General features: G+C 64.6%; 1 protein-coding gene across 1 annotated transcript in view; it reads right to left on the reverse strand.

Annotated features, from left to right (window-relative positions):
• Positions 1 to 9949, reverse strand: part of SH3BP2 (SH3 domain binding protein 2) — a 29483-nt gene extending 19534 nt beyond the window's left edge. The window contains exon 1 of the mRNA XM_037126899.2: positions 9866 to 9949. The gene's annotated coding sequence lies outside the window, so the exon portion shown is untranslated. The remainder of the gene's footprint in view (positions 1 to 9865) is intronic.
• Positions 9950 to 21453: the final 11504 nt, after the last annotated feature.

Here is a 21453-nt window from a genome sequence, read left to right on the forward strand (position 1 = left end):
GGGCGGGTGCCCTGGCCGAGCGTCCGGTCTGGCAGGACCTCGGCGGCCCACTTCTACACTGTGCGATCTCCTCCACGTGGAAGCGGATCCTCTCCAACAAAACCAACCTCATCCTCTGAGACAGAGCCATCTAGAACCTCACCCTGACCCCCTGAAAACTCCAAGTCAACAGCACAGCCCTGCTCAGCAGAGTGTCACCCCCTGTGTCCCCACTGGCAGGGCGGTGCCCAGCCCACAGCCAAGCCCAGAGACAGGCCAGTGGGTGGACAAGTGGGGCCACATACGTGGCCAAACCCCTGACACAGCTACGGCCAGCACATCCCGAGGCCGGCGCCCCGCAGCCCACCTGACCCTCAACAGGAACTGACTCTCCGTGTGGCTGCCCCAGGGCCTCTTCCTTGGCTCCGGCAGAGGACGGCGTGTGCTGGGCTCTGGGAAACACCCAGGGGCTTCTCTGGGCTGCCCAGGGCGGAGGTGGAGGCAGTCGGGCCCCTCCTGTGCCCTCCACCAGAGGGAATTGAGGGACCTGTAGGGAGAGGCGGGCACGCAGGGCTGCCGGACGGGGGGCCAGGGCTTCTGAGGATGATGTGGCTGAACTGTGCAGGGTGGGGTTTCTCCTCCGGGACCTGCGGTGCTCAAGCGGTGCCCACGGAGAACTCCCAATGCCCACCGTCCCCAGGTGCCCCGCCGGCGCCGCAGCACCCCGGGGCCTTCCTCTCCCAGGCCTGGTGTCTCCGACTCCAGCAGACATTCCCGAGCTGGGTGACATCTCCCATGGACTAAAGGCCGAGCATCTGGAGCAGAGCTGAGGACACGCAGAGCCAGGGTGGCACCTGGTGCAGAGCCCTGGACGGGACAGGGCTCTGTCAGTAGACAGTAGAGAGCTGCCCGTGGGTGGGAGGGGGGCGGCTGGGAGGGGCTCCAGACCGAGGGCTCCTGTCCTCCGGCATGAGGTCCCAGGCGGCCCGAGGGGAGGGCAGGGGCGCCTAGGGTGGGCGGTGCTGCCTTCCTGAGCCCCCCTCCGACCACAAACAGCGGAGGCGTTTCAGGATTCACACTTCAGTTCATCAATGGTTGACAAGTTTCCTCCTTTCCATAGCTTGAGAAAAACTCCAGAAGGCAGATGCACGGGCCCGTCCACCCCGGAGTTCCTGGCCCCTCACCTAAGGATGCAGCCCACCCCTCTCGCCAGCCCTCCCCTGCCTGGCCTAAAGAGGCTCCCTGCCCCACACGGCGGCCAGCGTGGGCACCCCAAGGCCCCACCCCTGCACAGGGCCTGGGTGCCACCCCCGAGAGAGGCGCTCAGCCTCACCTGCCACTGTGAGACCCTGCCCATGTGACCCTGGCAGGGGCAACAGGGCAGCGTTCACATTGCAGCCCACTTTGCACCCCGGTGTCCTCGTCTCACAGCTCCTGTGTGGGGCGGCCCTAGAGACCCCCCGGCAGGGTGGGTGGGTGTGGCCCCTGCAGATGGCTGGTCGCCTTGCCATGCCCAGTCACGCCGGGGAGGGCGCGCCTCCTCCGGAGCCGCCAGGACCCTGGCACACTTCCCACCCACCTCCGGGCACAGGCCCCTCCCTGTGTCCCGTCCCCCCCTGTGGGGACCCCACCTGGAGGTGAGTGGCTCCGTGCCTTCGCCACAGCCGCTCGCTCAGCCCGGAGAGCACAGTGTCAGCTTCCCCAGTCTTCACCCAGGCCTCACACGGCCTCGGGGCTGGCACAACCAGACCCCTTCTCCCACCCCGCGGGCTGCTGGCCCACCTTCGGAGCCCCTCCCCCGCTCCCGGGCTGCCCCCTCCATAACCCCAGGCATTTCTGGTCTGTCTGCTGACTCGCTGTCCCTTCCTCAACGGCAGCTCCCCCCCACCCCCCCCCCGCGTCCACCACCTGCAGAAGCAGTAGATGGCGTCCCCCACAACTAGCTGGGCGTTCCCTGCTCTCCTTGGGGCTCGATTGCTGAATTAAATCATTTACCGCACCCCGAGCACCCCCCACGTCTCCATCCTTCCAGGCAGGCTGGATGCCCAGCCCCGCTGCACCCCCAGCGCCCTTGTTCACAAAGCGGGGCCAGCAGCCTTCACCAGCAGGGCATCCTCACCTGAGCACCTGGGGGCCCCACCCTGCCGCTGACCCTGCAGGGAGGGGTCAAGGGGATGCGGCTGGGTGGAAACCCACCAAGCGTCTCTGCGGAGACCCTGAAGGACACAGGCTGTCTTCTCTGAGGTCAGGGTCAAGCTGACCCCTGGCCAGACCAAGAGGCCGGAGAGCAGGACTTCCCCAAACCCAGCCGCCCGCCTTTCCCATCCCCACTCACCGCTCTGTCACACCCGCCACTTGGCCCCCAGCACACGCTCGTGGCCCGCCTGCCCTGCAGGGCTGAGACTCTGGCCCCGGTGCTGGGTTCCAGACATGCCTCCCGGGCTGCAGACCGGACAGGATGGGCCCCTCGGGAGCAGAGACGGCAACCAGCCCAACCCTCCCAGCGACAGAGCGCCCACCTGTGGACGCCAAGGCAGGGCGTCGTGAAGCCTGGGGCGCTTTCCTGCGTACAGCCCCTCTGGAGACAGGATGGTCAGGCTGACAGCCAGGGCGGGGTGGACAGCAGCCTCCTTGGAGGGCCCACCCAGGGCCACCGAGTTAGCTCTGCGGCCCACTCAGTCCCCAAGTCCCCAAGGGTGAACCTCATCGTCCCGATGAGGAAGTTGAGGCTGAGCAGGCTGTAGCTGTGGCCAAACCAGCCAGCACTGCCCATGTGACCCAGGGCCCGGGCCACCTCACCCATTTCCTGCCGAGCCTGGCTCCGAGGGGCAGAAGGAGAGGCAGAGGGGGCCCCAGGGCCCACTCTCCGGAAGGACACTGGCTCCAAGCTGGGTGGGAGACACAGCAACCCAGGGGGCTGCCAGAGGCCACGGGTTCTGGGCAGACGCTGGGGACCCAGGAGCAGCGCCGCTGTGTGGGCCGAGCTCCTGTCTCAGGTGCGTCTCCAGAGGAGTCAGGGAGGCCGCTGGCAGCAGGCGCCCCCGAGCCCTGCTCACGGCTGCTGGTTCCCTCGGGTCTGGCACTCGGCCTGAGACAAGCTCTGGTGAAGAAGCAGAACCAGGCCTCAGTTTCCCCATCAGTGACTGGGGCTGCCCCAGGAACCGCTGGGAACAGCAGGAGGCTGTGTGGACAGTGTCCCTGATGGAAAGCGGGTCCCTGCAGAGCGCCGCGGCCAAACCCCTCAGGGCAGCTGAGGGCACAGAGAGCCGCGGGTCTGTCCCCTCACACAGCGTCACCCCGTCCCCAAGACTCTCCTGGGTGGGGGCAGAGGGAGGCAGTCGGGGCCCTGTCACCGGCCTGCAAACCCTGTATGTACCCTTCGCCCCAGGATCTAAGCTAGCCCCCCGTTCTGCTGGGGAGGAGCCACCTCTGACTCACGTCCTCGTGACAGCTGTCCCGCCCAGACCGGGTGACACATCAGCCGGTGCTCCCGGAGGATCTTCCACCGGAGGAGCCAGTAGGAAGGGCTCGTCAAAGGGCCGGGGGCGAGGGAGGCCCATGCCCGGGACAGGCAGTGGGTGTGGGCCAGAGCCACCTGCCAGGGCCCGGCCCCTGCGTGTGCTTGGGGTCTCAGACCTGCCCAGCCGAGCAGCCCACAGAGCCCCACTCAGGACCGGCCTCCAGTCCCCGCCTCTCCTCTTTGCACTGGGGACCCGGTGACAGTCACTTCACCCCGAGCCTCACTCCCTCGCCCTTCCATATGGGCTTATCAGTAACAGTGCCCTGAGGACAACAACAGGAGGTCGCTCACAACCCAGGTCCCGGCACCAGGGTGCAGTGACAGTGGGACGGAGAGCCCCTGCTGGGCTGGGGTGGGAGCACAGGAGGCAGCCAGAGCCAGCCCCACGGCTCCTGGAGGGAGCCCGGGGTGGGGGCAGAGGCCAACCGGGCGGGCGCACGGCCGATGGACACCTGCTGTCTGCGGCGCCAGGCCAGGGCCTCCTGGGGAAGGCCACCAGGGGCACCAGCCTTGACCCCTGTAGCAGCCAGTGGCCTCGGCCACCCCGCCGTCTGTCCCATTACTCATGCTTTCCCCTTTCCTGCGGCGGCTGCCTCCCTCAGGCCCTGCGGCTGCTGGGCACTTCCTGCCGCTCCACCAGGCCCGGGCTCCCGTGTCGGGACAAAGGGCGCCGGCGCCCAGGGTCATGTTAACATGTCAAGGTGTTTTCACACACTCTTCTTCTGTTGATTAGCTTTTACCATCTGAGTTTTTAATTCCATTGCACTGCCTGTGCTTTGAGCCACTTTTGTTTTTTCAGTCTTCGCCCGAGGATATATTTCTTGATATAGAGAGAGATGTAGGGAGAGAGAAAAACATCATTCTGTCGCCTCCTGCCCGCACCCCGACTGGGGATCGAACCCGAGGCCCAGGCGTGTGCCCTGACCTGGGTGGGACCACGACCCTGTGGTGCAGGGAACCGTGCTCCAACCCACTGAGCCCCCGCCCCCACTTCTCATTCCTCAGCAAATGTCAGACCAGCCTCAGGAGGTGGCGTGGCGGGCTGGGTCTTGTCCTCTCACCAGCTGCCTCCTGGGGTCACCCACAGGCCTCGAGAGCGGCACCCAGGTGACAGGCCAGCTGCTCTGCCAGGCTGGGGTCTGGGGTCCCCGGGGGAGGGAGCTGCAGAGGGGACACGGGAAGAGGCAGACAGAGGGCAAAAGAGGGAAGGGGAGCGGCCCGCCGTGAGGCTGGGGAAACTCAGAGCAGCCTGTTCCCCCCCGGCCTGGGAACCCTGGACCCAGGCGCTGGACGGGTGACTCATGGACATTGGCTCCCTTCGAGCCCCTCAGCCTGGGCCCCCACGGGGCCTGGCCAACCTCGCTGTCCCCAGGAGCCCTCACACTGCCCCATTGTTCACAGGCCCAGCGAGGAGAGGGTCTGGCAGTGGGCCTGGGCTGGTGGGAAAGGGGCCCAGCCCCCAGCCTCCCCTGCCCCTCCGGGCACATCCTGTGCCCAGCCAGCTCTTGACCGACAGGCCTGCGGGCAGGAGAGAGCAGGGGTCAGGGAGGGGCTCCGTCTGTCCCGCACAGTGTCCCTTTCCGAGGCCAGTGGTCCAGCAGGATTCTACAGCCATTGCAGTGCTCTTAGCCCTCACTGCCCCCTTGCTCTGAGCCGCTGTCCCAGACACAGCAGAAGCAACTGTGCTCTCGGCTTCAAGTTCAAAGCCCTCTCCAGGTTGGTGCCCAGCCACGCTGGACACCTCCACGCCCTTCCCTGACCTCCTCCCACTGTCCCCACCCAACAAGCTCCAGCCGGCTCAGGTCCCCCCAAGGCCCCACTGACACCCCACAGCAAGGCCAGGGAGCGGTGCCCTCAGGGCTGCCCAGGAGGTCTGGGGAATCGCAGAGCCCCATTCGGAGACATGTCCCCACTGTTCCCTGGGGGGCTGCAGGCTGGGCCCCTCCTCAGAGGGCCGTGGGCCACCGCAGTCTCGGGCCTCCCTGTTTGCCCAGCACCCCCAACCCGACACAGGGGCCTTGGATCACTGGGTCCCCCAGGCAAAGCAGTGCCCAGCCCTACCCTGCCAGCACTGGCAGGGCCCCCCGGACGGGGCGAATGCTCTATAGCCGTTGGCCTAACAGGTGCCCAGAGGCAAGGTGGCTTCTGGCAGCCAGCTGGGCCAGGATCACCAGTCCCTTAGGCCTCTTCCTGGCTGGGGACTTGGAACAGGGTGGGGCAGCCTGCACTGGGTGGGGGCGGAGGCACAGCTCAGCGGGTGCTGTGGGGACATCCCCTTTCCCCAAGGAGGCAGCCCCTGGGTCACAGCCCTGCTGCCCAGAGAAGCCAGCAAAGAAGACTTAGGGGGCAGAGTCGGCCCCCCCCAGCAGCGTCCCTGCCTCAGCACCCCTGTACCCTGGGCCCAGTGGCCCTCAGTGGGGGGTCGCTGACCTGTCCACCCCCCACACAGCCCTCCTGCAGGTCCCCCTCAAGCCACCTCCTTCACTACCACCACGGGTGGGGTCTCCCGACCGACCCCAAACAACCTCTGAAAACGACCCAGCTACTGCTGGGAGGCCTTGAGGGCTGGGTCTCCGCCGGCGCCTCCGGCTTCTCCCGCCTTTCCCTCAGAGCCCGCACGCCAAGCGCCGCCCGCCCACCCCAGGAGGCCCCTCCTGGGGCCCTGCTCGGGGTTCCTGCATCCTTCCTGGGTGCTGCCCACTGGGAACAGGGCAGGTCTGGGAGGGGTGGGCATGTCTACGTGGGGGCCCCGGGCCTGGACCTGGAGCGGGATTGTCTCCTCCTGCTTCCCAAGAACCCAGCCCTGGACAGGCCGCCCCCTCAGTGCCAGCTGGCAGGAACGCCGACTTGGGGCCCGGCCTCCCAGACCCTCCCTGGGACCTGGGAGTCCTTTTTCTCAACCCTCTTCCTGCCCCAGCAACTTCCTGCTCCCAGTGGGCTGAGCCGTCCCCGACCACAGCTCATCGCCCTCCTGGCCCCAGGGCAGGCTGGGGGACTCAGAGACCGGCCCCACCCCCACCCCACATCATAGCTCGTGGACAGCAGGGCCGCAGAGCGGAGTGCCGGCTGGGCCCCTCCCTGACGTGGCAAGGAGCTGGCACTGGGGTCCCGGGCAGCCAAGAGGGGGGTGAGGCCCCAGAGTGGGGTGCTCCTCACCCCGACCCCGGTGGGACCAGACAGGAGGTGAGAGGGGAGTGTGGGGCCCTAGCACCCTTGGCTCCGACGAAGGCTGGGTGGCACGCAGGGAGACCATGGTGGCCTGACGCTGCCCGCAGGGTCTCTGGGGTCCTCTGTTGCCTCCAGTTCCTGGCTGGTCACCTACCATGTTGCCCGACCTCTGAGCACTGGATGGCTACCAGGCACCCCCCTGGGGAGGGATGGGAGACAGCCACTCTGCCCTCTGCCCACCATGGTCAAACCCACCCGTGTCCACTGGCCGTCCTGCCCGGCCAGGCCCCAGCACTGGTTCTTCGGGCCCTCAGGGGCCCGGAGGGTGAGCAGCACCAGCCCCTTCCGGCCTCCAATGGGAGGCGAGGGACCTCCCGTGGGAGAAAGGTGAGCGTCGGGTCTCCCGGTTCCCACAGGGCTGAGCTCCTGCACCCGACCACTCAGGGCTCCAGGGGCACTTTTCTGGATCCTTCCCCACCACTCTCCCAAGGCCCGCAGATCTGGCCTGGCTGGCGCACGGCAGGGACTGACTCACTGGGACCCTCCTCCCGGAACCAGCCCACGGCTCAGGGAGCACAGGCGGACCAGCCTTAGCCCCCACGCAAGTCTCCAGAAAGGAGCAGAGAAAGGACCTGCTTTCACTGGGGATGGGACCTTGAGGACCCCTGGCAGCTCCTGGCAGCTCCTGGCAGCTGGAGCCCCATGCCCAGTGGTTAGGGCGGGACCGGTTGGGGGCTGGGATGGAGACAGCAAGCCTGTGAGGCCCAACAAGCCACTGTCACCTGACCCGGAGCCCCGCCCACCCTGCTCAGGGCCTTCCCGCGTGAGGAGGGCAGTTGTCTCAGATGCTGAGAGGGAGGAATCAGACACAGGCGAGGTGGGAGCAGCAGGCCAATTTCAAGAGCATGGGGCACAGCCGGCCCTGCCCCAGCCTGCAGAGCCCTGCCTGTCCGTGTGCCTGCCTGCACTTCAGGTCTGCAGAAGTTTCTGGACGCTCCAGCGGACCTTCCCAGTAGGAGGGTCCACACTCCCCCTGCCCCTCCGTGGGCCAGGCCACGCGGGTGCTGCTGGGCACTCAGGGGCAGCTCTGTCTTCCCTGAGTTCCCAATCAGGCAGAGGGAGCCAGACAGATGACCAGGGCGGCCAGAAGAGGCTCCGAGGTGGCCCCAGCACAGGGCGGCCAGCGAGTCCCCTGGGTGCAAACACTGAGGCCTTTGGCTAAAGTGCTCCTTCAGGGGAGAACAGCAGGGTGGGCGGGACAGGCAGCGAGGCTGCCCGTGGGCATGTGCCAGCAGCCCGCGCTCCCCAGCCTGCGGGCCTGCCCACTCCTGGGCTCCGCGCCCTGCCCAGGTCCTGGCGCATGAGGTGCCCAGGGTGTGTGAGCGGAGCAGTCCCACGACACAGCTTCCAGGGCAGCAGCCAGGAGGAACCAGGTGGCTCCCAAACCCAGCTGCCCTGAGGGGACTGAGGCTTTTGCCAAGAGACCCACGTGGGAGGGGTGCTGCAAGCCTGCTCTTTGCCCCAGCCCCACCCCCACCCTGGGCAGAGGTGGCCCAGCTGTTCAGCCCTGAGGGCTGGGGCTGGCAGAGCTACTCAGTCTGAACGGGGGCCTCCAGCCCCTCGACATTCGAAGACACCCCTGGGGTAGAAGGTGGCTCACTGCCCGCTGTACAGATGAGCAAACTGGAGCAAAGACCCCTGGCCAAGGTCACTGGCCGGGAAATGCTGCAGGTGGACTCAAGCCAGGGCCTCTGGGACCACGGCCGGGCCCCTCCGTCTCCTCTCCGTGCCCCTCAGGCTTCCCATGCCCAGGCCTGACTGTGTGCGCGCGCGCGCGCGCCGGCAGGAGGACAAGCGCTGACTCAGCGCCCCCTCCCGCTGCCCCTGAGAACAGGAAGGGCCCAGCAGACCTGGAGCCTGCCCTCCCCTCTCCCAGACCAGCCTCCTTGGTGGCTCCTCCCAACTCTGAAGGTCTGAGGCACGCCCCCAGAAGGCCAGGCCCTCTGTCAGTACCCCTTTTCCAGGGGCTGACCTGTCCCCTCTGCCCAGGGTGTGCCCCGACACGGGGCACAGAGCCAAGGAACGGGGAAGGGGGTGGGCAGAGTCCTCACTCCTCAGGGCCCCACACGGCCCACCTGGAGTGAGGCCCTGGCTCCGGCCCGCCGCCCGGGCCTCCCAGGTAATGGACACAGTGAGGAAAGATTCAGGAGGTGGAGCCCCGCCCCCTTCTCTGGTCTTGCAGAGCCTCAGCCAGAGAAAGCAGGGACTGACCCAGGGTCACACTGAGTCAGTGTGGGGCTGGACTTGAACCTGGAATTCTGCTCCCACTCCAAGACTTGCCCTCAGTCCTGGGACTGTCGCGGGACAAACCCTACCGCCCCACCATCACCACCAGGGCAGGCGAGCGTTCCGAAGCCCCGTCCATGCTGGGCCAGGCCGCACAGCTCACCAGCAGGACCTCGCGGCTGCCCAGCGGGCCGCCCAACAGCGGGCAGAGGCATCGCGGGGCCTGACGGGCAGACCCAGACACAGAGAGAGGCGGCGGTCACACGGCGTGGTGGCCGGGGCAGGCTCCGCTGGGGCGGCGCGGGGCCCTCTGACGCCCCCAGAGGGACGCACTGCGAGCGCCGGGGGAAGGAAGCCCAGGCCCAGGGCAGCAGGAAGGAGCCAGGCTGCTGGGAGGGGCGGGAGCCGCAAGTGGGAGGCTGTCCCCAACCCCCAGCTCTCCCAGCCACTCTGCCACCCTCTCTGACGCGCCACTGTCCCCCGGACAGAAGCGGCAAAGGTCCCGGAACCACCGGCTCCCGGTATCTTGCACTTCAGTGGGAACCGGCGCCGGGGCCGCTTTCTCTCGCTCCGGGGCGGGGGGGGGGGGGGCGGTGCCTGGGCCGCCCCGAAAGCGAGGAGCCCGTCCTCAGCCTGAGCCTTCGGAGCCCGACGGGTGGGTCACGTACCGGGCCTGCGGCGCCCTGCCAGCCCCAGGGGCCTGGCGCAGCGGGGCTCAGAAGCACGACGGGGACGGGGACAGCGACGCGGGGCAGACTCGACCCCACCGCCCCCCACGCCTAGGCCTCCCGGGCGCATCCTGCGCGCCCCGAACCCGAGCCCTTCCTGGGCAGTGGGGCCCCCCAGGCCCCGCGCGGACCGCCCCCAGCCTGCCGTACAGGGAGCACCGCGCCCCGCCTGTCGGCGTCTTACCCGCCGAGGCTCAGCTCCCGGCCCGCGGGCTCTGCGTCCTGGCGGCGGCTCCCGGGCAGGGCCGCCAGGTCCCGGGTCCCGCGCTGGCTCGCCCCGCCCCGCCCCGGCCCGGCCCCGCCCCCAGGCCCTGCCCCCGCTCCGCCCCGCCCCCGGCTCCGCAACAGCTCCGGACCCGCGCCTGGGGCCGCCGCGCAGCTCGCAGTCCTGGGGGGTCCGAGGCCTCAGGGTGCAGGGACCCCCACCTCGCCCCGCGCCCGGCTCCCAGGGACAGTGGATACACCGTCCATGCACGGCACACAGTAGGTGCTCAGTAAATGCAGGGGAGCGAACACGAGTGTCTGTCCTTTGCGCGCGTCCTGCCCCGTGACTCTGGGAGACCCACTGGAGGAGGTGCTGCCCCAGAGCCCCGCGACCCTGATCCTACGGGAGGAGGCCGAGTCCGCCCCTTCCCCACCCCTGCCTTGTGCCTGGGATGAGCCCCTTCTCACAGAGGCGGACCCCTGAACCCCTGGGGGGCACTGTCAACCCCTTCCGAGCTGGGACGCAGCCCTCAGACCAGGCCTGGACTCCCAGGGCCCAGGAGTCCGGCTCCCAGGGCTCCGGGATTTGTGAGTCCCAGGAAACAGGGAACTTGACGCTGTGCGTTCTGGGAGGCTCCCGCTAACAGGGCTTCTCCTCGCGCCTGGGGGTTGGGGGACGGGGAGCACAAGTCCAGCTTTACACGGAGGCAGCCCTGCTCATGGGCAGAGGACCAGGAGTAACGGCTTCCGGTGGGCACCTGAAGGGCCAGGTCGGACATGAGTGGAGGAGACAGTGAGGTGCCCTCGGGAGACTGAGCAAGCCAGGCCTGCCTGGTGTGGGAGGCTTCCAGAAATGGGACCCACTGGGGAGGCACGCATCCCTGTGAGGTGCTGGCCCGGACCCCCAGTCCCAGGGCCCAGGAATCTGTGAGTGGGGCAAGGACAGAGTCTGGTCTGGGCTGGGTGCAGGGGAGGCCAGCCCAGGCAGCGCTGAGCCCTGTCCAGCCGTGAGGCCAAGGTCGGTGCCTCTGTGCACGAGGGGCCAGAGTCCAGCAGGGCCGGTTGATCTGAGCCAGGCAGGGGCAGGGGGCACTCAGGAGCTGAGGCTGGGTCCCGCTGGGGCCAAGGTCCTCGAGGGCCTTGAGAAGACTGGGCCAAGCCATCGGGTGCCCAAGCCCTGGCTGGACGGAGCTCAGGCCATGTCACTGTCCCAGAGCCATGCAGCCGTGGGCCCCCGTCCCCAGAAAGGGGAGACCTGGCTGCAACCGCACAAATCTGTGTCACAGCATTCTTGGGGGTCAGAGAAATTAACCAGGGGTGGGGTGAGAGAGGCCAGAAAACCCAGGGGCCAGGCTCTGAGCCCCCAGGAAGGGACGGGACGGGGTTGGGACCCTGCCACTGTCCTGGGAGGAACAGGCCAAAGCAGGGGAGGCACAGGCAGAGGTGGGTAAGACGGCCAGGGGCCTACAGGGCCTCAGCGTCCCCATTTGTAAAACAAGGGTCCCATCCGACAGAGAGCTGGCAGGAAGAGTTTGGAGGAAGCAGAGCACCTGGCACCCCAGCCTGCAGCCCCCATGGTTGACAGACACTCCCCTTGCCTGGTCCGGGGCCACCCCTCCCCGGGCCCCAGTCTGTGACTCTCAGGACTGGACTCCGCCCCCCAGCCCCTGAAACCCTGCCCCTCCCAGCTGACAAGCCTGTCGTGGAAGTGGCCAGGCTCAGGCCGTGAGAGCCCATGCGGCACCCCCCTTCCGGAACAGGGCTGTGCTGGCCGGGCAGGCCAGGGACTGAAGGAGGGCGGGGGCCTTGGGGCTGGCACCCGGTGCTCCCGGACGCCCGGGTCAGCAGACCAACCACCGGCACTGAGCGGGCACTGGGGACCCGGGGTGATTCGGGGAAGCCTTGTTCCTCACAGGAGGGAGCAGATGTACCCGTAGCAGATACCTTCTCGTGTCTGTCACTGTGAGTGACCTTTTCCTGGAGCACGTGGATGGGGAGTGGGGCAAAGACCTGCAACACAGTGGAGCAAACCCAGACACAGGGGCCTCCCTCCGGGTGCCGACCCCAGGGAGGGAGGGCGAGGGCTGCGAGCTTTGAGGGGACAGACCGCAGACCAAGACTTGGAGACCTTGCCACTGGGACCCCTGCCGATGGCCTGGACAGGTCCCCCGGGAACGCCGGTGTACCGTGCGCACAGGGCACCTTGGCCACGCCGCTCTAGGCCAGCCTCCCCAGTCCAGCCCCAAGCCCTGCAGGGCGGGGGGCCCTGGCGGGGGGGAAACCGGGGCAGCTCAGTGCCCCCGTGGAACCAGGAACCGCAGGAGGCAGAGGACAGGGGAGTGGGCACTCAGGCAGGGACGGGTGGGCAGGGAAAGTGTCACCCAAAGTCACGGCACCCACACTGGCCTCTGTGCTGGTGCCGGGCCCACAGGCCTTCTCTCCCTGGGTGTCTCTAAACGTCACAGGCCAACCACGGCCGCCCGTGCCCGTCTGGGGCCACCCCAGGGGGTGCTGGTCAGTCCCATCGTGTCACCTCCCTGCTCTGGAGCCTCCCCGCAGGCACCTGCCTGCTGGATCTGGGGCTCCCCCTCCGTGCTCGCCACGCCAGCCTCCCTGTGACACCCACCCAGGGCTTTTGCACACGCGGCCCCTCATCGCGCCCCCCACGTCCCTCGGGCTCTGCTTCGCTGTCACTTTGTTGCGCGGTTCTCACCCCCCCACCCCGGCCTCCTCTGGACCCCTGTGTATTTTCATTTGCTCTGGCCAGCGCTCCCCCCGCCCCCCGGACTGTCGTCTGCCGAGGTCAGGAGTCCCCGTGCCACCCAGGGCCTCGGCACCGGCCTGGGACAGACTAGATGCTCACTAAATGGCCAGTGGACCGACGAGGCCCCAAGGGGCAGCCCCAAGGACAGGGCAGGTTCGGGCGGAGCTGCCCGGCTGGGTCCCTGTGTCCAGAGGACCCTGGAAGCCTCACGGGGTCTGGCTGGAGGGGGGAACAGAGGGAGGAGGACTCAGGACCCTTGGCCAGCCTGTGCGTGGGCAGGGCCGAGGCCATGGCTGACCGTGAACTGTCTGACAGCTGGCCCACACAGCTGTGCACCCGGGACCAGCTCCCACCCCACCCCTGGCCTCTTCCAGGGGTGGCCATTGGCAGCCAGCCTGGGCCGGGCCTCTGACCATACAGCCTGAAGGCCAGGAAGGGGGAGTGAGGCTGGGGTTGGTGGGCTAGCTGGTGGGCTCTGGGAGCCCAGAGGGCTGAGCCTCACACATCATCAGGGGCTGCATGCTGAGGACAGGGTCCTGTGCTCGCCCGTCCTACAGGGCCCTGCTTCAATGGGCAGGGGAGGGCCCATCTCGAGCCCCAGGCCGAGCCTCCAGCTCTCTCACACTGCCGTCTGGCCCTGGGTGAGGGTGGGGGGGCGTGGAGGGTGGCTCACTGGGTGCCTGTGTGCTGGAGCCCTGGGCAGCAGGCCCCTTTCTGCCCCCAGCCCTCTGGCATTCCTGCTGGGAGAGCCAGCTCTCAGGTAGCTGCCCCAGCACTGCTGCCCTGGTGCCCACCCCTCCACCATCCCACCCCCACCCACCACTGTGCAGGACTGGCTGGACTTCTCAGAGCCAGCTCTGTGTTCCCAGCACTGTCTGGCCACCCTCACGGGCAGCCCCAGGACGTCGTGGCTTCTCGTCTGCTGCTGTCCCCCGCCCGGCAGCCTACAGAGGCCGGTGCAGGTTGGGACCCTGTGGGCTGGTGCGGGCTCCCGTCTGGGCCCACCTGAGAGAGGCGTCGGGTGATAAGATCAGAGCCGCTTTCTGGGGGCAGCAGCCCAAGACCTGCTGACTCAGAAGGCTCTGCCGGGCCGAGCTGGCCTGTGCAAAGCCCTGGAGGGCGGAAGGAGACCTGAGGCTATGAGGCCCATGCAGGGGTCAGCCCTGCCCACCCCGAGGCCCCCAGGGGGCCGCACCCCAGGTCTGTTCAGCTGCTGCCTGTCCCTTGTCCGGGTCAAAGCTCCACACACAGTAGCTGTGTCAGGTCGGCCCCACGGGGAAGGTCTATTTTGAAACACCACCCACGTGGGTGGAGGATGCAGCCCACGCACACCAGCCCTGCTATTTTTACACCCAAACACCCTGCCCTCCGCCCCAGGGCCCGAGGTGAGGCTTGCGTTGAAAGGGCCCGTTCTATTCCGGGCGGCTTCCGGCCTGGGGCCGTGTGGAGGGTGGGTGTCTGTGCTCACAGTTTCTCCGCCCTCCCAAGCCTGGCTCCCGGGAGCCCCTGTCCCCGAGTCTCAGGACCCACGTGACTTTTGGGAAGGCACTGGGGTCTAGAAGAGGAAGCCCAGCGGGTCCTGGGAAGAGGAAGCTGTGGCCATCAGGACTGGAGGCCTCTGTCACCCCGGGGGCCACCTCCCACCCAAGTCTGGGTCAGGGGTCCCCCATCCCTTCCCTGTGAGACAGAAGGTGCGGGATGGCCTGTGTGGCTGTGAAGCCCCCCCACCTGGACTGGAGGTGGGAGGGACAAGGGTGAGCCTGGGAGGGGACTGGGCTTTCCCGGCCTGCCCTCCAGGCCCGGCAGATGGGCAGCCTGGGCGGGAGTAGACGAGGGAGCTGCCCACTAGGCTCCCAGGACCACCTGCTCCGCTGGGCCTCTCCTGGGTGCTGCTGGGTAGGTCTCCCCAGACATTCAGCGCCTGCCCAGCCCAGGGCCCCGGGGAACCGCAGCCTTCCCCCTCCACTCACCCACCCTGAAGGGGGGCCGTTCGGCCTCAATTCCCATTCCATGGTCCCCCAAACCACCCGGGGCGGCCCTGAGCCCCCAGCTGCTGTCCTGGGCATACATCCTTCCCAGCCAGTCAGCCAAACTTCTGAATTCGCCCTGACACTGAGATGTGCCTCGTGTTCTCGCCCTCCACTCTGGGCTGGCCTCGCCTCCCTGCGCCCTGGCTCAGCACCCAGCCCGCACCCACTTCTCAGGCCCAGCATGGCTTGGGACCAACGTGCTGCTTCCGAGCCACTGCCCACCCCGGTGACCGTCAGAAACACCAAAACCAGGGCTCCACACCGGCTCAGTGGGTTGAGTGGCGGCCTGAGAACCAAATGGTTTGATTCCCAAATTGCTGGTTTGATTGCCAGTTGGGGCACATGCCTGGGTTGCAGGCCAGGTCCCCAGTGGGAGGTGCCTGAGAGGAAACCACACATTGATATTTCTTTCCCTCTCTATCTCCCTCCCTTCCCCCCTCTCTAAAAATAAATGAATTAAAAAACCCCACCAAAAACATGAAAACCGCAGGCTGGGAAGGAATACGTGCAAACTGCACACACTGACAAGGGGTGAATATTAAAAGCATTTTTACAAGCTGTTTAAGTTTCTGCCTTCAGTTGAACGTGCGGACACACAGCCGCTCACAAACAAGAAGCCCACGTGACCCTCTGCGGAGCAGGAACAGGCCCCGCCTCACTAGTGATTGAATACAGACCAGCGCGCAGGGAGCTGGGGTTCGCTGATTGGGGTAGACGGGCCGGGGCGGCGCGCGGTACCTGGCAGCCGCCCGGGCGGGTGCGGGCCGTCCCGCCAGCTCAGGGCCCCGCCCGCTCTCTCTGGGGCTGCCCCGAACGGAGCTGATCCTGAGGCTCAAGGTCATATCCGGCGATTTACCGGCAAGCTGACCCCGGGCTCATAACTCCCAAGTGTGATTTATGTTTTGTTCCTACGCAGCCTCAGAGCTCTGGGCGCGCGTCTTCAAAGCGGTGCGCAGTTTCACAAGGCTTCTTGCAAAACAGGCCCCCGCCTCTCGTTTTCCATCACAGCTTTGCGCTCATTCTTCTGGTTTCACCTTCCTGTCCCCCAGCAACAGGCGCGCGTCCCACGTCCTGACTCCCGGACCGGCCTCGGGTCTGTTCAGGCCTCGGGTCTGTTCGGGTCAGCAGTCGGGGCCGGCGGCCGGTGCGAACGCGCTTCGTGCCTGAGCCCGAGTGCATCCCGGTCACTTTTCCTTTCTTGCTCAACTTCCTGTTCCCTCTGGAGTTCATGCTTCTTTTTCATTTTGCTGAATTTCTCATTACTAGTTCACCTGCAGATTCTGCCGCCTGCCCGGCCTCGCCCGAGTCAGCCCGGGCACCAGGTGTTCTATCAACTCAACCTACCCGCGGCTCTTCCGCGGCGGGTGCGGCTCAGTTCACTGAGTGCAGGCCTGCAAACCCAAGAATCCCAGTTCGATTCCCAGTCAGGTCCCCAGTAGGGGGCAGGTGAGAGGCAACCACACATTGATGTTTCTCTCTCTCCCCGTCTCTAAAATAAATAAATCTAGAAAATAGACTGTGCTCTCTAACGGGGGGCGGAACCCTGTGTGTGTTCTGCATTCCACCGCTGACCTCCCTTCGTGAGATGGAGCTGAGAAAGGGTGTAGGGATGTCCATCTTTTAAAAGATACGAGTTTGAGACAAACTTAAAACACGCGCTGGGAAGCACGACCCCAACGCTGCCCCTCCGCCGCCGCGGCTCTGGACGAGCAGTGTGGCCGAGTGTAAGACTGGCTGCAGGACGCTGAGGGTTACCGTCGGCCTCGAGAAGTCCGATCCCACTCCCTTGTGTTCACTTCCTGTTTCTCCTGGGACACTGTGGGGTCCCTTCCTTGTCCCCAGTGCTCTCAAGTTCCCTCGGACATCTGGTCACCTGGCCGCTGTAGTGGGAGAGGGGCGCTGGTGCGTGGGGCTTGCTGGCCGGGACTCTGACCACGCAGTGCCCAGCAGGACGCGGCCCCGGATCTCCCGGCCGATCAGATTTTCCAGGGAAGTCCCCTCGTGTCCTGCCTCACGGGGAGAGGCCTGGCTCCCGCGTCCTGGGCACTGAGGGAGGGCGAGTGGGGCAGGGCTGGGGGCTCGGCACCGCTGTTCTGGACTCTCTCGTTTTCATCAGAGGCCCCCCACCCGGTCTGTGCTGGTGCCCCCAACCCAGAGACCCGACCCAGGCAGTAAGCCCAGAGTGTGAGGTCTGGTGGTGGGCGAGGACCAGAGGCTCAGCTACGGGTGGGGCTGTGCACAGACGCGGGTCTCTGCCACCTTTCTGGCTGCTCCCAGCGTTCAGCTCCAGCTCACGCACACCTCTAGACGTCCCTGCAGCTCCCCAGCCTCTGACAGGGAAGGGCGACTTGCTAGGGTTGGGGGGACCTGGGGAGGCCTGCCTGGGTCCCGGGGCCACCTGGCGAAGGACCCTTGTGATTATGTTGGACCCACCCTTCGGGCCGGGGTGACCTCCCTGTCTTCAAGTCAGCTGCCGGGCCTGGGAGGGGTCGGCTGGGCAGCTCGGGGCCTCTCTTCTGGGAGCTGACGCAGCGCAGTCCGTCCTGCGCCGCCTCGGCACCTGTGCCCGTCTGTGCCGCTGGGTTTTCACGCACCTGGTTTGGGTTGCCGACTTGGCCCCAGTGGCAGTGCTGACTGATCCACCATTTGCTCACTTTCCCTCGCCGCGTAACAAGTACTGCACGCGTGAGCCCTTGAAACCTCACCCAGCTCCCACGGCCCAGGCAGGTAGAAGCTGCCAGTAGGGTGGGCCTGGCTCGACGCCACGTCCCGTTCCAGCTCCAACCACGCTGTCTGACAAAGTCCGCGTGTGGGGAATATGGCTTCAGAGAAGCATATTCAGGCCTGGAGGACGTGGCATAAGTGGATATACAGTGTTGATTCTGTTCTTGCTGTCTCTTGGTGTTCTGACATTTACTTTTCTGATAATTTGGAATCTCCTAGAAATGATGGCCATTCTCAGAGCTGATCAACAACTAGGTCAGACTGAGAACTATGCCACCTTGGCCTTTCCCCAAAATAATGCCCTCTCTGGGGGCCCAGAGGAGGAAAGGCCCACGATGTCCAGTGAGTCCAAGGGGAAGAATGTTTCCTTCCCTGACCCAGTTAAGCAGATGCAGGACAAGTTAACATCAGGTGGCAGGGAGCCAGAATTACCCAGAGCGCTCCCCCAAGTTAATCCCCTCTAAAGAAATAGCCCCTGAATGTCTAAAAGTTGTTAGAGTAACAGCCCCTCCTTTACCTTGAACAGGAATATATATTAATTAGAATTTAGTAGACATAGAAACAGGAGAAGCTTGTTAGATACTAACACGTAGATACGATTACCAAGGAGTTAGAGTCCATAGTACATAGAGAAACATTTTGGACAGAAAGATAAATAGCTAAGACATCACAAAGGCCTTATAATAAATTTCCTAACCTCTGCTCGGTCTAGCGTACCTTTTGCCCCATGCCAAATTCTAGACCTTTAATAAACAATAAGATATTCAAACTCTGTACATAGAGTTATTTCAAATTGTCTGATTAATGGTTCTCCTAGTCAAAACAATTTTTGTGTAATATAATTGAAACTATGGAAATTCTTGTACTTTTCCTGGTTACCTTTGTATTGATTTTTTCTGCTTAACTGATCATGCTATACACCTGCAAATGTTAATCACTACCTAAAATGAAAATATAAAAACCTGCTTGTACTTGCAATAAACGGAACAGAGCTTCACTGTCCTTTGAGGTGTGTTGTTGTCTGTTACCCAGCGCCGACGCCTACCCTCACCTGTGGGACCCCTTGACCTGCTGTGGCTGGACCTCGGCCCCTTGAGGTCCCCAGGGGCCACAGTGAGGACGCAGGCTGCAGCTGGAGAGCATGGTTCCCGGGCGGCCCACTCACCTGGGCACGGACCTGCAGCTCCTCACACAGGCACCGCCCCACAGGGGACCCGCCCCCCGTGCACTCAGGGTGGGACCAATGTCTTCACCCCCCCCCCCCCAGTTGAGCGATCCCGGACAGGGCCAGGCGGTGGCTACCCATCTTCGTGACCCAGCTGCAGTGTCCCACGCCATTGTCCCCACGGTGGTCTCCTGGTTACAATGTTGGCCCCCAGAGATGTGGCAGGAACACCCAGAAGAGGGGCCCCTTCTGGAGGCTGGCCACTTCAACTGTACGTGTTGACCTCAAACCCAAAGATTCTCGTTTCCAAATACATGTGGCCCAGGCGCTGAATGAGAGGCTCGGATGCTTGGTTTATAGCTGAGAACCAGGCTCAATGCAACAACCTTAAAAAATAAAAAAAACCGGTTATTTTACCAGCAAAGATGGTTTTCTCGGGAAGAGTAAAGAATTATAATTCAGGACACGACGGCTGCAGCAGTGAGCCGTGGGCAAGCGCAAGATGGAGAGGAATGTGCTTTTTCTTTAAGATTTTATTTTTATTTCTATTTAGAGAGAGAGGAAGGGAAGGAGAGAAACATCAGTGTGTGGTTGCCTCTTGCGTGCCCTCAAGTGCGGACTTGGCCTGCAACCCAGGCATGTGTCCTGACTGAGAATCGAACCAGTGACACTTTGGTTCAAGGCCCACGCTCAATCCACTGAGCTACGCCAGGCAGGGCAAGAGAGAGAGGAATGTTACTTCAAGGAGAAAATGGCAGCGGGCTATTTGGGAGGAAAGTCCACTGTAGGACAGTGTGAGTTCAGGGTGGTGGCACCTCTTACCTTTTTTAAAATATATTTTATTTATTTATCTTTAGAAGGGAAGGGAAAGAGCGAGGGAGAGAAATATCAATGTGTGGTTGCTTCTTGTGTGTCCCCTGCTGGGAACTGGCCTGCAACCCAGGCATGTGCCCTGACTGGGAATCGAACCGCGATCTCTTGGTTCACAGGCCCGTGCTCAATCCATTGAGCTACACCAGCCAGGGCCCTCTTACTTCTTACTGGCCATGTCTGGGCAGCTATTCCTCCCAGGACACTCCATGTCCAGTAAATCCTTGCTTAATGTCATGGACGGTGACAGAGCTTATCAGAGTCCTTAACCCAGGCAGCGACCGAGAGCCCGTGGGAGGAACTGGGGCCCAGGGGGGGTCCCACTGACCCGAATCTCCAGAGCCCACCATGAAGGCTGCAGCCCCTGCCCACCCTTGTCTTGCCTCGTCTGCATGTACCAGATCAAAAGTCCTTCTTTCTCCTAAATAAACTCTGTTTGGTGACAGAATTCCCAGCTGTCTTTGTTTCACGGCCAACAGTAGGTTTTTGGAAACTGTGACTGTTAAGGAAACCAGGTTCACCCCAGGCTAATTCGTGTGACCAGAGCTAAATTCCTACAGAATATTTCTGGTCACGGAAACACCACACTTCTAAATAAAGACCCCAAACACTTCTACCATTAAATATTAAAGTGAACGTGAACTGTATATACATTTAAAAGATTAATGAAAACAAGAGCATTAGTTTTCAATCTGCAGATTTCAGGTCAGGGTCCTTGGCGGCCAGTGCATCCCCACAGCCCAGAGCGCAGGGCGCGCAGGGTGGGACCCAGCTGGGCAGGGCGCCCTTCCATCCGTCGGGGGGGCCCACGCCCACTCACACTGGGACAATGTGGGCACGTCGTTCGCCTCACGGGCACGTCTGTGCACGTCGTTGGCACGTGGGAGGAAACACAGATAGACACACTCGGGGAGAACGTGTACAATCCCGCGGTCCCTGCGGGGAAACGATGCTTCTGTCCTCAGCGTGAAATGAAGGAAAAGACGCCGCCGCCCATCTTCTCTCGCTGCGGCCGTAATCGATGAGGAGGCCCGGTTGGGGCCTAACACAGGGATCCCCAGCTCCTCGCCGCGGACCTGCAGGAACCGAGCTGGCCTCCTGTGTCCTCCCCGAGCCCCCGCAGCTGCGGGCGAAGCTCACCTGAGCTCCGAGCTCCGCCTCCTATCCGGCCCGGACCGTATCTTCCACGATGCCGGTCCCAAGTGCCCAAGTGCCCAAAAGGTTGCGGAGCGCTGGTCTAAAGGACACCTGTTCCCGGAATTGACCTCCGGCGGCGTGAGCGCGAGCGCCCCCTCCCGGCCCCCCACTCGGCGAGGTTCCTGCCCCGGCTTTGACTTGGAGCCGCAGCCAGGGGAACGCCAGCTCTCCCAGCCCCGGAACCGGTGCGGTTGCGTCTTCTCCGCCAGTATGTGTCCATCACAACCCCGGGCCAGGCTCTGCGCACCCAGCACTCTAGCCCCTACCACTCCGCAGGCGGGCCCTGACCTGTCCCGCGCAGAGCGGCGAGCGCCCGCTGCTTTGCCCACACCCTCGCCTGAGCTACGAGGCTCCGCCCGGCCTCGGCTCCGGCACCGAAAGCGCGACGCCGCTCTCAGGGTCGGGAGGGGCACGCGCGGGGCAGCGGTTCTGCGGGAGGAGACCCGGGAAGGACGATCGTGCGCGCCTGGGCGTCGCCGGGGTGAGCGCGGGCTCCGAACAAGGAGACAGGCGCCCAGCCGGGGAGGAAGCCTTGAAGTGGGTCTGGTTGTCTGAGAAGCGAGGATGGGAAAGGGTCAGCTCTCCGCGGCCTTCTACGCCGTGACCCTAAGAGGGCCGGGCGGATAGGGCACGGCCACGCGCCCCGGGTGGGCAGAGCGCTCCTGCCTCAGCTTTTGGAACCTCGTTCTCTCTGTCGCTACCTTTGGCCAACCGCCTGCAGCTGGGGGATTTGCCTCCAAGCTCGGGTCCAAGCGTCCGGGTCGTCTTTGACCCCCCTCTTTCCCTCCTATCAGCAGTTACATCGGAGGCCGCTCAAC

Source organism: Artibeus jamaicensis, unplaced genomic scaffold (genome assembly GCF_021234435.1).
Source record: "Artibeus jamaicensis isolate MK-2021 breed Jamaican fruit bat unplaced genomic scaffold, CSHL_Jam_final contig_76, whole genome shotgun sequence".
In the NCBI taxonomy this organism is placed as follows: Eukaryota; Metazoa; Chordata; class Mammalia; order Chiroptera; family Phyllostomidae; genus Artibeus; species Artibeus jamaicensis.